This window comes from Euphorbia lathyris, chromosome 7, assembly GCF_963576675.1.
Source record: "Euphorbia lathyris chromosome 7, ddEupLath1.1, whole genome shotgun sequence".
Classification (NCBI taxonomy): Eukaryota; Viridiplantae; Streptophyta; class Magnoliopsida; order Malpighiales; family Euphorbiaceae; genus Euphorbia; species Euphorbia lathyris.
Genome location: NC_088916.1, coordinates 76,511,415 through 76,524,614, shown reverse-complemented (window position 1 = coordinate 76,524,614; position 13,200 = coordinate 76,511,415). Strand labels below are relative to the sequence as shown.

At 39.6% G+C, this 13,200-nt stretch overlaps 1 pseudogene; it reads right to left on the bottom strand.

Annotated features, from left to right (window-relative positions):
- Nucleotides 1-9,516: 9,516 nt before the first annotated feature.
- On the bottom strand, nucleotides 9,517-13,200 carry LOC136235388 (receptor-like protein 7; annotated as a pseudogene).

Genomic DNA, 13,200 nt, shown 5'->3' with positions numbered 1-13,200 from the left:
GCAAAAGTTAAAAAACAGATGGGCAAAGTTATCCGCATCCGCTGCCAAATTGTTCAGATCATTAAACAACCCCGCTTCACGCCATAGCTGTTGTACTTTTGGACATAACCAGAAGAGATGCCACACGTCTTCAATATCAAGTGAACACATAACACAGTCATCAGCTAGATCAACCCCTCTATTCTTTAATCGAACTCGAGTAGGGATACAGTTACAGACTAGCCTCCAACAGAAGTACCGAATTTTGAACGGAACCTCAGCTTTCCAAATCCCTTACCAATCTCCATCAATTCTGAAATATCCCACCTTCCCTCATGGCTGTCCAATAAGCACTCCTAACTGTATAGAGGCCCGATCTCGACCCATTCTAGATTAGTTCATCCCTCCTGTTTGCGACGCGTACCGAGGTACGGATGATAGCCGCGATATCAGCTTCCGAGAACAATTCCTCCAGAAGTTCAAAGTCCCAATCGACGGAGTTAGGGATAAATAAGTCGCTTACTTTCAGTTCCTCCAGGCCCTCGATTGTAGGTGAGGTAATCTTTGCATGCATTTCATCTCTCAGCCATCTGTCATTCCAGACATTGACGGACTGCCCATTTCTGATCTTCCATCTACTACCCAGCTTAAGCAGGACTTGAGAATTTCAGATACTCCGCCAAATGAAGCTAGGAGAGTGTCCTAATTTTGCTTCCAAGAAATCCCCATCAGGATAGTATTTGGCTTTGAAAATTTTGCTAACAAGAGAATTTGGAGATGACTGTAATCGCCATATTTGTTTTCCCAAAAGTGCTAAATTAAAAGCAGTGAAGTCCCGGAATCCAAGGCCTCCCTCCTCCTTCGCGACACATAGCTTCTCCCAGGCCATCCAATTAATTCCACGGGCTTCATCCTTCTTATTTCCCCACCAGAAGGAATTTAACATGCGCTGAAGCTCCCCAGCCGTCGAAATTGGTATCAGGAAGACACTCATGTAGTAAATGGGAATGGCCTGTCCCACAGCTCTAATCAAAGTTGCACGACCGCTTTACACAGCGGCTTATTACTCCAATTTTGCAATTTCTTCCACAGTCTGTCTTTCAACTGAGCAAAAATAGCCCATTTCTTCCGCCCCATTAATGATGGAAGCCCAAGGTAGCGTCCAGTATCAAGAGGCTGAGTAACCCCCAAAATACTGGAAATGCCATCTGCAAACAGCGAATCAACATTACTACTGCATAAGATGCCAGATTTTGTGAAATTTACCGCTTGCCCCGAAGCTTCCTCATAAACTGATAGGATTCGTTTCATCTCCCGACACTCCTCATAGGAGGAGCTCTTCGACAGAATCTGACACCGTGCACCTTACCCAATCGTTCAGAATGTGAGATAAGAGCTGAGAGACCTTCCACACAGATTAAGAATAAATACGAAGATAGAGGGTCACCCTATCTCAGACCCCTTTTAGGAGAGATGGGCCCAACAATCTTGTCATTTACCTTGATCGAATACCTCATAGTGGTGGCTTAAAAGCATTATATATTTAATCCAGACAGAATCAAATCCCAATTTTACCAATAATGCAGACAAATAATCCCAATTTACCCTATCGTAAGCCTTGCTGATATCAATTTTGAGGGCCACCTCCCTTTTCTTTCTGGTCAGATTCCTTTTCATACTGTGAATCACCTCAAAAGCAATAAGAATATTGTCATGTATAGAGCGGCCTTTGATAAATGCAGATTGATTTTTAGATATTAAGTAGGGAAGAACTTTCTTAAGTCGGTTAGCAAGCACCTTAGAGATAATTTTGTAGATTATATTGCAGAGAGCAATAGGTCTAAGATCCTTCATGGTACTGGGTTGCTCGCATTTTGGGATTAAAGAGATGATTGTGTCATTTAAACCAGGAGGAAACATACCTGACTTGAGCCATGTGCAACTAGCCTGAAAGATTTTGCGTCCAAAAAGATGCCAGAACTTTTGGAAAAAAACCCGCATTAAAGCCGTCCGGGCCGGGAGCTTTATTCGGGTGCATTTCAAATAGTGCTGCCCTAAATTCCTCAACAGAGAAAGCCTGTAATAGTTCATCATTATCTGTTCTAGACACCTTTGCATTAATCAAATCCGTAACAACTTCAAAATCCCCGGTCCTTCCATCGAATAATTCAGAGAAATACTCATGAGCAATGCTGCATAGTTCATCAGGTTCAGTAACCCAGTCGCCCCCCTCCCTGCGCAACTTACTAATTTTGTTAGCCTTGCGGCGTCCATTCGCCACTGCATGGAATAGTTTTGTATTTGATTCACCATTCGTAAGCCAATCTGCTTTCGCACGCTGGCGCCAATGGTCCTCAATTTTTAGTAATCCGTCAATTTCCTGAAGTCTAACCGATTCATACTCGTTCGCTGCCTGAACCGTCGAGGAATCGCGTAACTGTGAAAGACGAGCAAAACCAAGTCGTGTATCAGCCAATTCCGACCTCAATAATTCCCTCCCCCATTTATCTAATTTTCCAACCACCGCCGCCAATCTGTCGACAACAGCAAGATCTCTTGCTTCATCCCAACCCTGTGTTACTGTCTGCTCAAGGGATTCCTCTCGGAACCATTTATTTTTGAATTGAAAACGGCGGCAAGGTCTGAGTTGTACCTGAGGATCGGTTTGAAGCATAATTGGACTGTGATCAGATAAGGGCGATGTAATAGTTGTCGACGAGCCATGAGGAAATTTATCTTGCCACAAACGGTTTACAAATACACGATCAAGTTTCTCCTGAACCTCATTTGGTTTGCCCCTGTGCCTTATCCATGTAAACTGGTAGCCAATTAGAGGGAGCTCTAATAATCCGCAATCACTGATAGCTTCGCGGAAGCCTCTGAAACACCAAGCCGGATGATCATGGATTTCTTTCTTATCTTCGGGCGAAAGGAGGTCATTGAAATCCCCCAAGATAGTCTAAGGCAACTGAGATACATGAGCAAGGGCTCTAATCATATCCCACGACACCCTCCTTCTGCTTCTTTCCGAACAGCCATAAACCTGTAACCCTCCAATTTCCATTTTGCGAATCAGTTACCTCCATATCAATATGGTTATTCGAGAAAGACAAGAGAGAACATGAGCTAGCTTCCTTCCAAAACACGCATAGACCACCACTATGCCCAACGCTGTCCACATTATAACGGCCTTCAAAATTAATCTTACTCTTCAAAAAATCAATACGAGACTTGCAAACTAAGGTTTCAAATAAGAAAATAATATCTGGTATGTGAACCCGTATTAGGTCACAGAAAACCGGATCTGCCCTGACACTTCTTAGCCCCTGGCAGTTCCAACTTAGCAGTTTCATATGGGTGGGCAGACCCCTCCATTCGAGCCTGCTTGTACTCCGTTTTTTGGATCGGACTCCAGTGTTGTAGTTTGAGTGAAATCTGTTCTTACCCCCTCCTTTGCGATTTGTGTGTCACAAGCCATAGGTCTGGGTGTGTTAGGTAAGTTTGCCGGGTGATTTCCGAACAGATGAACACTTGTTTCCCCCCTTCGACTTTTCCGTTCTTCCTACACCACCAGGCCCTCGTTGGTCTTCTGACCGCTCTCAGGTTGCACGCCTGCTTCATTCAAAGCCAAACTTCTGCCTAAGTTCTGGCCCAGTTGTATGATGTGTGAAGATTCAGCCTCTCTCAAATTCACTCTTCCTTGCCAGGCTTCCCAATCTTCCGACTCATCACGCAAGGGAATTGGATTTTCTGTTGGGTGCCTTGATAGAGGCGTCCCAAGCCCGGACTATACTGTCAATTGGTTGCTCGAAATATTTTTCACAGTGTCGATTGATATGACCGATTAAATCGTAGATGAAACAAAACGTCGGTAGTTTCTCGTATTTGAACTCCCCAATCAGCCAGCTGCCTCCCGCACGCCTGACCTTTTCTTATTTCTGCAGAGGAAGTCGTATGTCAATGCATACCCAAATGCGGAAGAAAGTTTTTGCCGCAGAACACTTATTTTTAGGGTCGAACGCCACAAACGTTCCAATGAAGTCTCCTAGGGCTTTACCGACTTGTTCCGTAAAAAAAGAAGTCGTGAGACCGTGTACTTAGACCCAGATGTTTGTCAGATGTAGAGGAACCGTACTGGGAACACTCCCTGGTGTGATTTCTTGCAATGCAAGCAAGTTATTATCAAAGGTCCATGGGCTGCCTTCCACGACCCAATGCAAATCATGCTCGTGGTAGAATCGAAACAGAATCAGTTTGCTGTCTAGGTCAGTGATTGTTATGCCCTTGCCAGGGCGCCAGATGCTCGCCATCCTGCTCTTAAATATGTTAAAATTAATAGGTCTGTCCGAGATTAACATCCCGACTAGGCATAAGTTATAGGGGTCTAATGCCGATAGGGTAGCTTCCTCTGAAAACTCTATACCGTCATCGATAGATTGCAGGTTTGGAATTTGGTCGTCCATGGTGACGAAACTGGCGCCGCCACCGATAAGAGTAGACGAAACCCTAAAGCCTTTACGTGGAAAGGACGGCTCTCATGAGGAGCAAAAAATTTTGGTACAAGAAACATAATCAAACATTTGTTTTTAGTATAATCCTAATTTAAAAATAAGAACAATGGTCAAATTTAATCTCAATGTTTTTGGAGAAGTGAAGATTTATCACTAACATATGAAATAATATAAATTTACTTGTAAGTTTTCAATTAAGATCAATTAAAAATTTTACGTTAAAGAAATTTTTAAAAAATTGATTTAATTGTTATTTAACTCGCATCAGATTTTTTTAGACTTCAGTTATGTCTAAGATGTTTAATGTACACAAAAAAAATAATATAACAACTAAATTATAAAATATTTATTGTGTTATTAATATAGCTATAGATAACTAACTAAAAATATATGAAATTACTTCAGTTTATCCAAATTTATCTAGAATGCTCGATATGACAGTCAAATAATTGTCAAATCAGTTTATTCAAAATTTCTATTAGGCAGTGGAAGAAAATTTGGGCCTTGAAAATTCCGCAAAGACTGCGTAGCTTTGCTTGGCTAACGGCGCACCATAAGCTGTTAAATAATCAAGAGAGATTCCGGAGGCACTTAGCTTCTACTGAGAGTTGTCCTTGATGTTCTACTGCATGCGAGAATATATCCCATACTCTCCGTGATTGTCAGCACAATGGTAATGTGTGGTGACTCCTTGTTCCGTCTCGTCTGCTACATGTTTTTTTTTTGCTAAATCAGATCTAGACTGGTTTTCGTGGTGCTTATGGGATAAGGAGCTAAATGTGAGTGCTAACTGGCAGATTATGTTTATTTCGTGCTGCTGGCTGCTGTGGAGGTGGCGTAATTGCTTCGTGTTTGATAGAAAAGAGGATATTCCCTCTAACCCATTGTTGATTATACGGTTTACTGTTAATGAGTTTCAAGAGGCCTGGAATAATTTGGGAAGAGGTAGTGGTGGGACTTCTTGGGTGGAAACTCTCGTTCACTGGGCGAAGCCCCCCAGTAGGATGGCATAAACTTAATACTGATGGCTCGAAGTTAAGTGATGATTCAATTTCTGCCGGAGGGGTTATTCGTGATTGTCATGGGGAATGGGTGGCTGATTTCTGCCATAACATTAGTATAGGTAATGCATATGATGCGAAAATTTGGAGTCTTTTTTCTGGTATCTCTCTTGCTTTGAGCAGGGGTTGTCGATCGATTGAGATTGAGTCGGATAATGCCGAGATAGTGGCGGGTATTAATAAGGATAGAGATACTGCGTGTATTGGTCGGAACCTTTTCAAAAGTATCAAGCTGCTTCTCAAGAACTTCGAGTGTGTTCGTCTTCAGTATGTGTTCCGGGAGTAAAATCGGGTTGCTGATTTTATGGCTAGCAGTGCTCATACTCTTGAACCAGGTGTTACTCATCTTCTGCTCCCGCCGATTGACATTTGAAGGCTGCTGTTGGATGATCTCGTGGGAGCTGGCTTTCCTAGGATGGTTCCGCCTTAGTTTTTTTTTTCTTTTTTTTTTGTTGTTTCCTTTCTTATTTATCAAATATATATATATATATATATATATATATATATATATATATATATATAATCATCTTTCTTAAAATTTGTATGTGCTCCAAACGCTACTAGCTTTCTCACTCTTCATATTCTTTTATTCATAAAAAAAATGATGAAATCATTTTTAAATTTAAATTCCAACGATTATTATATTTTGACGGTTATATTCCAACAACTATATTATATTTTAATAGTAATGTTCCAACAACAATATTTTTGTTTTATAAATAGATAATGCATTTGGTGAAACAATTAAACTCATCACCACTTTACTTTGTAAGTTGCCATGTCTAACAATATACTAATAATGATTGAAATGCTTGATGCAGAAGATGAAGAAGATAAATTTGCGATGGATATTGCTATATCTGTCATGGAACTCCGTCGATGCATGCATCAAATCATGAAAAATAACATGGTGATCAGTAATGCACCGTCCGTCGCATCATTGATCTTTATAGAGCTGAAAGTATGATAGACTTCATCGTGATTATTTCTTCAATAGTCTTATATATCCCGAGTCATTTTTCTTAGAAGGTTTCAAATGCGCCGATCGCTATTTTCACGAATCTAAGCAGTTGTGGAAGCACATGATTGGTATTTTGTTCAAAAAGCTAATGTCGTAGGAGTTCTTAGCTTATCATCACTACAAAAAGAAAAAAACATGTGCAATGAGGATGCTTGCATATAGAACGCATGTAGACCTGTCCACGGGCCCGGGTACCCGCTCGGTCCGTCTAGACCCGTGTCTCTTAGGCCGTGCTTGGACAATGCTAATTGATGTTAGACCCAGTCCGGCCCAGACCCACTAAAGCCCGCCTATTTTTTGGGCAGGCTTGGGATTAATAAAAATAGCGCGGACCGACCCAGCCCGGTCCGCCTATTAATATTAATTAATAAATTTTATATATTTATATATTTATATATTGAATATTTATTTTTAAGTATTAAATTTTATTTTTTATAATTAAAAGATTATGTATATATGTTTAGGTGGGTTTATATGGGCTGGGCTAGGCTTGGGCTGTGCAATTTTATAGAAAAGCCCATCTGGCCCGAGCCCAACCCATGGCCAGGTCTAAACGCCTCTAGATGTTGTAGATAATTATGCTAGACTTTTGTAAATTCTTGTACATATCTAATGCTTAACATACCTAATAATTAAGGATAACATCAAATATCAACTAATAGACAAAAATATATATTTATATGATTGTAAAATGATAAGTACAAATTTACCATATCTTGTTCGTTCGGTTACTCCACTCTGATTCCTGATCTTTACTTGCTTATACTAACCTTGAAACTTACTCACAAAAAGGTTAATTAAAGACAACGATTAATCAAAGAGTTGTACTTTCGACTGGAATCGAATTGCTTAGGTTTATGAAAATAAGCAGCAATTCTATTCCAATATGTTTGTTGTGTTTGATTAGGATTCATGCTAGCATTTAGTCATGCAGAAATGAGGAACATATCCTGTTGTGAAGAGAAGTTTTTTGTTCGAACCATTTTTCTGTTTATTGCCTTCAGAAGAACCAATATGAGATTGAAAAGACAACTAATCTTGTGTGGTGAGAATTCGATTTAAATATAAAAATCGAATTAGCCCTTAAACAGAACTTATATTAATGGTGTTTCAACTGCAAAATTGACATCAGGAAAAATTCATTTTTTCTTCAATTGAAAAGTAAGGCAATGAAGATCAAACACTTAACGAAATCAAACTCATTTCATATTTTTAATTATCAAGCAAACTCAATACATAAACTCCTTGCTGACCCATTTCAAAATTCAACTTCAATCGAGCAAACCAAATTCCAGAAATTGATTGCAAATCAAAAGAAAAAACCCAAACCTTATAAATTTCGAATCCAAACAAAACAAACCAACCAAATCCCAAAAAACGGAGTGCAAATCAAAAAAGAAATCTAAACCTTATCAATTTTAACCAGCTGTGTCTAAATACAACAATAGCTTCTCCGAGTTTCGACCTCAACGAGGGGCTGGTTGAGTTACTTGCAAATCCTTAAACGGACGAAGAAGAGCGTAAAAGAGAAATTATACTAAAAAATTCAATCGGAAAGCCTCTAGAGCTCGTCAAAACAAACGAGGCAAAATACACTTACCAACACAATAGCTAACTAGCTGTGTCCAAACCCAACAACTTCTCCGAGTTTGACCAAAATGATTGAACTAGTTAAACTGGTTGCCAATCCTTGAACAAACGAAGAAGACAACAATAGAGAGAATTCTACTAAAAATTCAACTGGAAAGCCTCCGGAGCTCGAAAAATAAACGAGGCAAAATACCCTCACAATAAAAACATAGCTAGCCACGTCCATGTGGTGGAGATGTATCCTCGCCATTCAATCGCTTTTTTTTTGGGTAGAACAGTGGTTTGACGAGGAGTATTGGAGATGCTCTAATAATAAATATAGATCAATCGAATTAAAAACTGATTTAGTGCAACAACAGTATTTACAAATATTTACAGTATAAACATACTTCTAATTTGCATACAAGACCAACACAAGAGCACACTTTTGTTCATCACAATGGGGTTGATTTTAACAATTCATAGTGCCCTCAAAATGACTTTGCTGGTTTTATGGACTCCTTTTGCAGCTAGTTTCACCACAGCTCGACTACGGTACAACCTGCAGCCGAAGCCGAAGCCGAAGCCATTGTTCGCCGTTTAACCGAAATGTTTGAATTTAATTGAATAAGACCATTGAAGAATGTAGGATACTGCTAGAAAAACCAAACTAGTCCCAAAATAATGCATTGCAGGCTACGTTACATGGAAACTAAAATAGAAACAAACACAAAATTGAAACGGAAACCGGGAAACAATATTTTTCACAGAGATGCATTAGCTATTGTATTTGATATGCAACAAACAGAAATGCATTAGCTGTTGTATTTGATATGCAACATTTCTACAACAAAAACACCTTTTTTTTCTATCATAGAAAGGAAGGCATGACATTGGTAAATTAACAAAGTATGTTATACGAAAAGGGAAACATACGGAAACTGAAACGAAAACGGGAAATGATAACTGTAAAGAATATAGGAAACGGGAACATGTAAATAACAACAATATATGGATATAAAAAAAGGGCAACCCGGTGCACTACGCGTCCCCACTAAGCGAGGGTCTATATTAATAAATTTTAATTTATAAGAATGTATCTTCAGTTATATATATATATATATATATATTAAAAAAGTTACATACAAGTCGCCTAATAGATGGAAAAAAGATATATTTTTCTTTCTTGCTCAAGCTGCTTCGCCTACGAAGAATCGGAGCTAAGAAAGAAAAAGAAGACGATTCTGATGTTCGTGGTGATTGATAACAAGTACATTTCGTGTCATGAATCACACGTTTTCTTGTCTGATGAGAACCTCAACAATGGCTCACCCCAAACACAGCAAATAAACAACGGAGACACAGAAACAGAGTAGAAAATATGGAATGGTAAACTTGTATTGATGAACTGGAAAGTAATGGAAAACATAAATCTAGGCCGAAGCACAGCCCAGGGAATGATCCCCGTCTCCTTTCATAAAGAAACTATATATACTACTCACCCTATATACTCACACTAACCCCTAACATCTTTTATTCGTATACTCTATCATTATCGTATCGTATCTAATTTTATGCAGAATACACAAGACCTTCCTCCAATTTCACATTCAAATTCATCATCACCTTCATCAGTACCAGTTTCTGTGCCATATTCTTACGTAATTATCCTCAGCTGAAACCCTTCTCCAATCAACACTTTTGTAGTATACCCGTCCGAAAATCGGAAAAATAACCGTAAGAAGTTTATCTATTCGATCATCATACCATTTATGTGCTTTCTTCCAGAAAAATAGTGGTGAAACAACAACTATTGCTCCAACTCCAAACCCCAGGCTGGGAGCTATGAACTTCGAATTGTATCCGATTCGTTCGAGGGTATCAGATTGTCTATCTGGCGGCAATGTATCAACACTTGAGCATGATTTTGACAATGGAAACCCGCATAATGCTGCGTTACCTTGGTATGAAATGTTTTCAAATGTTCCGAATTGATTTCCACTGGGGATTCTTCCTACTAACCGATTGTAGGAGAGATTCAGGAATGAAAGAAATGTTAGGCCTACAAGCTCTGAAGGTATTTCTCCATTTAAATGATTGCCTGAAAGGTCTAAGGACTCGAGCTGCGACAGGTTGCTTAAAGATGGTGAAATTTGGCCTGTGAGAGCATTTCGAGACAAGTTGAGAACATAGAGAGCGCTGAATTTCGCTATGGTGTGCGGTATCGGGCCTTCAAAATTATTGTTGGAGAAGTCAATGGATGTGAAGATTGTAAGGATCTTTACCAGCTTGCATCTGGAGACCTTTGCTCGTAACAGTTACTGAATCTTGATAATAAAGTCCACTGAGCTGTAGAAACTCGAGACCAAGCTGATGCATTTCATTTGCAGACCCCTTCATTGCCTCCCATGTATCTAAGAATTTATTTGGTAGACGACCACTGAAGTTGTTCGATGCTAGGTTGACAATCTGAAGCATAGGCCATGGACCATGGTTGTTCGGGCACCCAATGTTGCCATAAAATCCGTTCTTGCGAAGAACAAGGACTCTCAAATTGGTCATGTTCATCAGAAGGCACGGGAAGCTATCCTTCATTCTGTTGTTACCAAGGTCTAAGACCTCGAGCATAGTGCAATTAGCTAGAGATTGTGGTAACTTCCCGTCGATCTTATTTCCATTCACATCTAGAGTCTTTAAGTTGCAGGTGCTCGGAAATTGATCAGGAATAACACCGAAAAACCTGTTCCCCCTTAAATTTAGAACACCAAGATTCTTGCTCATCCCCATTAAACAGGAAGGTATGCTGCCATTCAAACTGTTGTCAGACAGATCAAGAACTCGAAGATTACTAGCATTGCAAAGCGATTCAGGAATAGATCCAACAAGGTTATTCATTGCAAGAGAAACAAAAATGGATCCGAACAGAGATCCACCAATGTCGGGTGGGATGAAAGAGCTAAAATTATTGTTCGAGTAATCAACAATGACAGCAAATGCTGGAGGAGTTGGAATACTTCCTTGAAGGTAGTTATGCTGTAAATCCAAAATAGAAAGATTAGGAAAAGAAAGAGATTCATGTAGATTTACCAGCAAGTTCCATGAAAGATTCAGATAGAGGAGAGAGTTGAGTCCTCCAATCCATTGAGGTACTGTCCCATTTATTTGGTTCTTCGAAAGGTCTAAGTAGACTAGTTTCGATTGGTTTTTCAGATCCGGGAACACCTTTAAACTGCAGTTTGCCAGCTTTATTATGGAAAGCTGTGGAAAGGAAGGTAATGCCGATGCCGAATTGCTACTACTTGCTTTCACTTCCAAGTTATTGAAAGAAAGATCAATTGTTGTCAGATTACTAAGCCTCGGTATCCAATCTAGCTTAACTGTGCCATTCAACTTGTTGGATGAAAGCAAGAGGACACTAAGTCTTGTGAGATTAAACAAAGATCTCGGAATAGGCCCTTCTAATCTGTTGCTACTCATATCCAGAGTATCCAAATCACAGAAAGATGCATCTGAAAAGTCAGGAATTTGACCCCCAAATTGATTAGATGACAGAAAGATCTTCTGCAGGGATGGGATTGCAAACACAGATCGGGGGAGGCTTCCGCTGAGCAGATTATGTCTCAAGTCTAAATGCACGAGGTTTTCAAGGCCCTCAAAGTGCGCAGATCGTATCTCACCAGACAAGCTATTGTGAGAGAAATCAATGTACATGAGTTTCCTCGATCGGACAAGTGATGGAATTCGACCAGTGAAGTTGTTGAATGAGAAATCCAAATAGGTAAGTTCAGTGAGGTCTACCATTGAAGACGGAATCACACTGAAGAAGTTGCAATACTCAAGCTCTATTCTTGTCAAATTCCCAAGCGCACCAATAGATTCAGGTAATCTACCCGAAAAATTTGTGTTACTTAGCACTAATGTCTTGAGAGAAGCGTTCTGAAATTCATCAGGCAATTGTCCTTGAAGTTCTTGGTTGAGTGATAAGACAATACTCTCTAGTGTTGATGCCTGCAATATCTTTTCAGGAAATGTTCCTTTCAAGTAACATGAGCTGAGATGCAACTCTCTTAAACTAGTGAAATCTGCAAAGAACTCCGGAACAGACTGAACAGAATCAGAAAAATTGTTACCATCCAAACGAATCACTGAGAGAAACTGAAGATTTTTAAGAGAAGGATGAAACGGGCCGGAAAGAAAACAATCGGACATACTCAACACTTGCAGATTTGGCAACGAAGAAGATAAAGCTTGACACCACTCATTCCCAGATGCAGATATATTGACACCATCAAGATACAGTTGTTCTAGTTTACTCATATTTTTGACCAGTGTCTCAAAATTAGGGTTTTCAAGTTTCAATCTTCCAGAGAATAGAAAACTCAACATAGACAAATCAAGACTCACTAACTCAGTCATATACGAAATCTCAATTGGAATTTGTCCTACAAATCCAGCATTTGACAAATTTAAAGAAATCAAACTAGTTAGATTCTCAAACCCGATTGGCAGAGATGTGTTGAAGTTGTTGAAAGACAAATCCAGATTCTGAAGATACTGAAACCCAAAGAGTTCACTCTTTTCAATTCCTCCCCAAATTGATTCGTCGCTCAAATCGAGACCAAGAACACGACCTAGACCAGTTTGATCGCAAACTACACCAGGCCAATTGCAGCAATCTAAGCTCGAATTCCATCGAACCAATTTTGTAGACTCGGATTGATTGTAGGAGAGTGTATTTTTTAATTCGAGTAACAACGATTGCTGATCGCTCTGGCATACGCCAGAAACAATCGCTGATTCGATGCTAAGAAGCACAACGGGAAGAAACCAAACCAGGAGCGAAAATGAAATTCTCATTTGCAGAGAATTAAAGAGAAAATGGAATAGATTATAAAAATGGTGATTGAGATTATACAGCTAGAGAAGTAAGAACAAAACCTCCATTTTTATTAATTCATGGGAATAAGTGGTGGCGCAGCTAAAGAGTTACCGGAGTTTGAGAATGTACGGCGACCGAAAGGGAGGAGGATGTCGGAGTAGGCTAGCAAGACTTTGGATT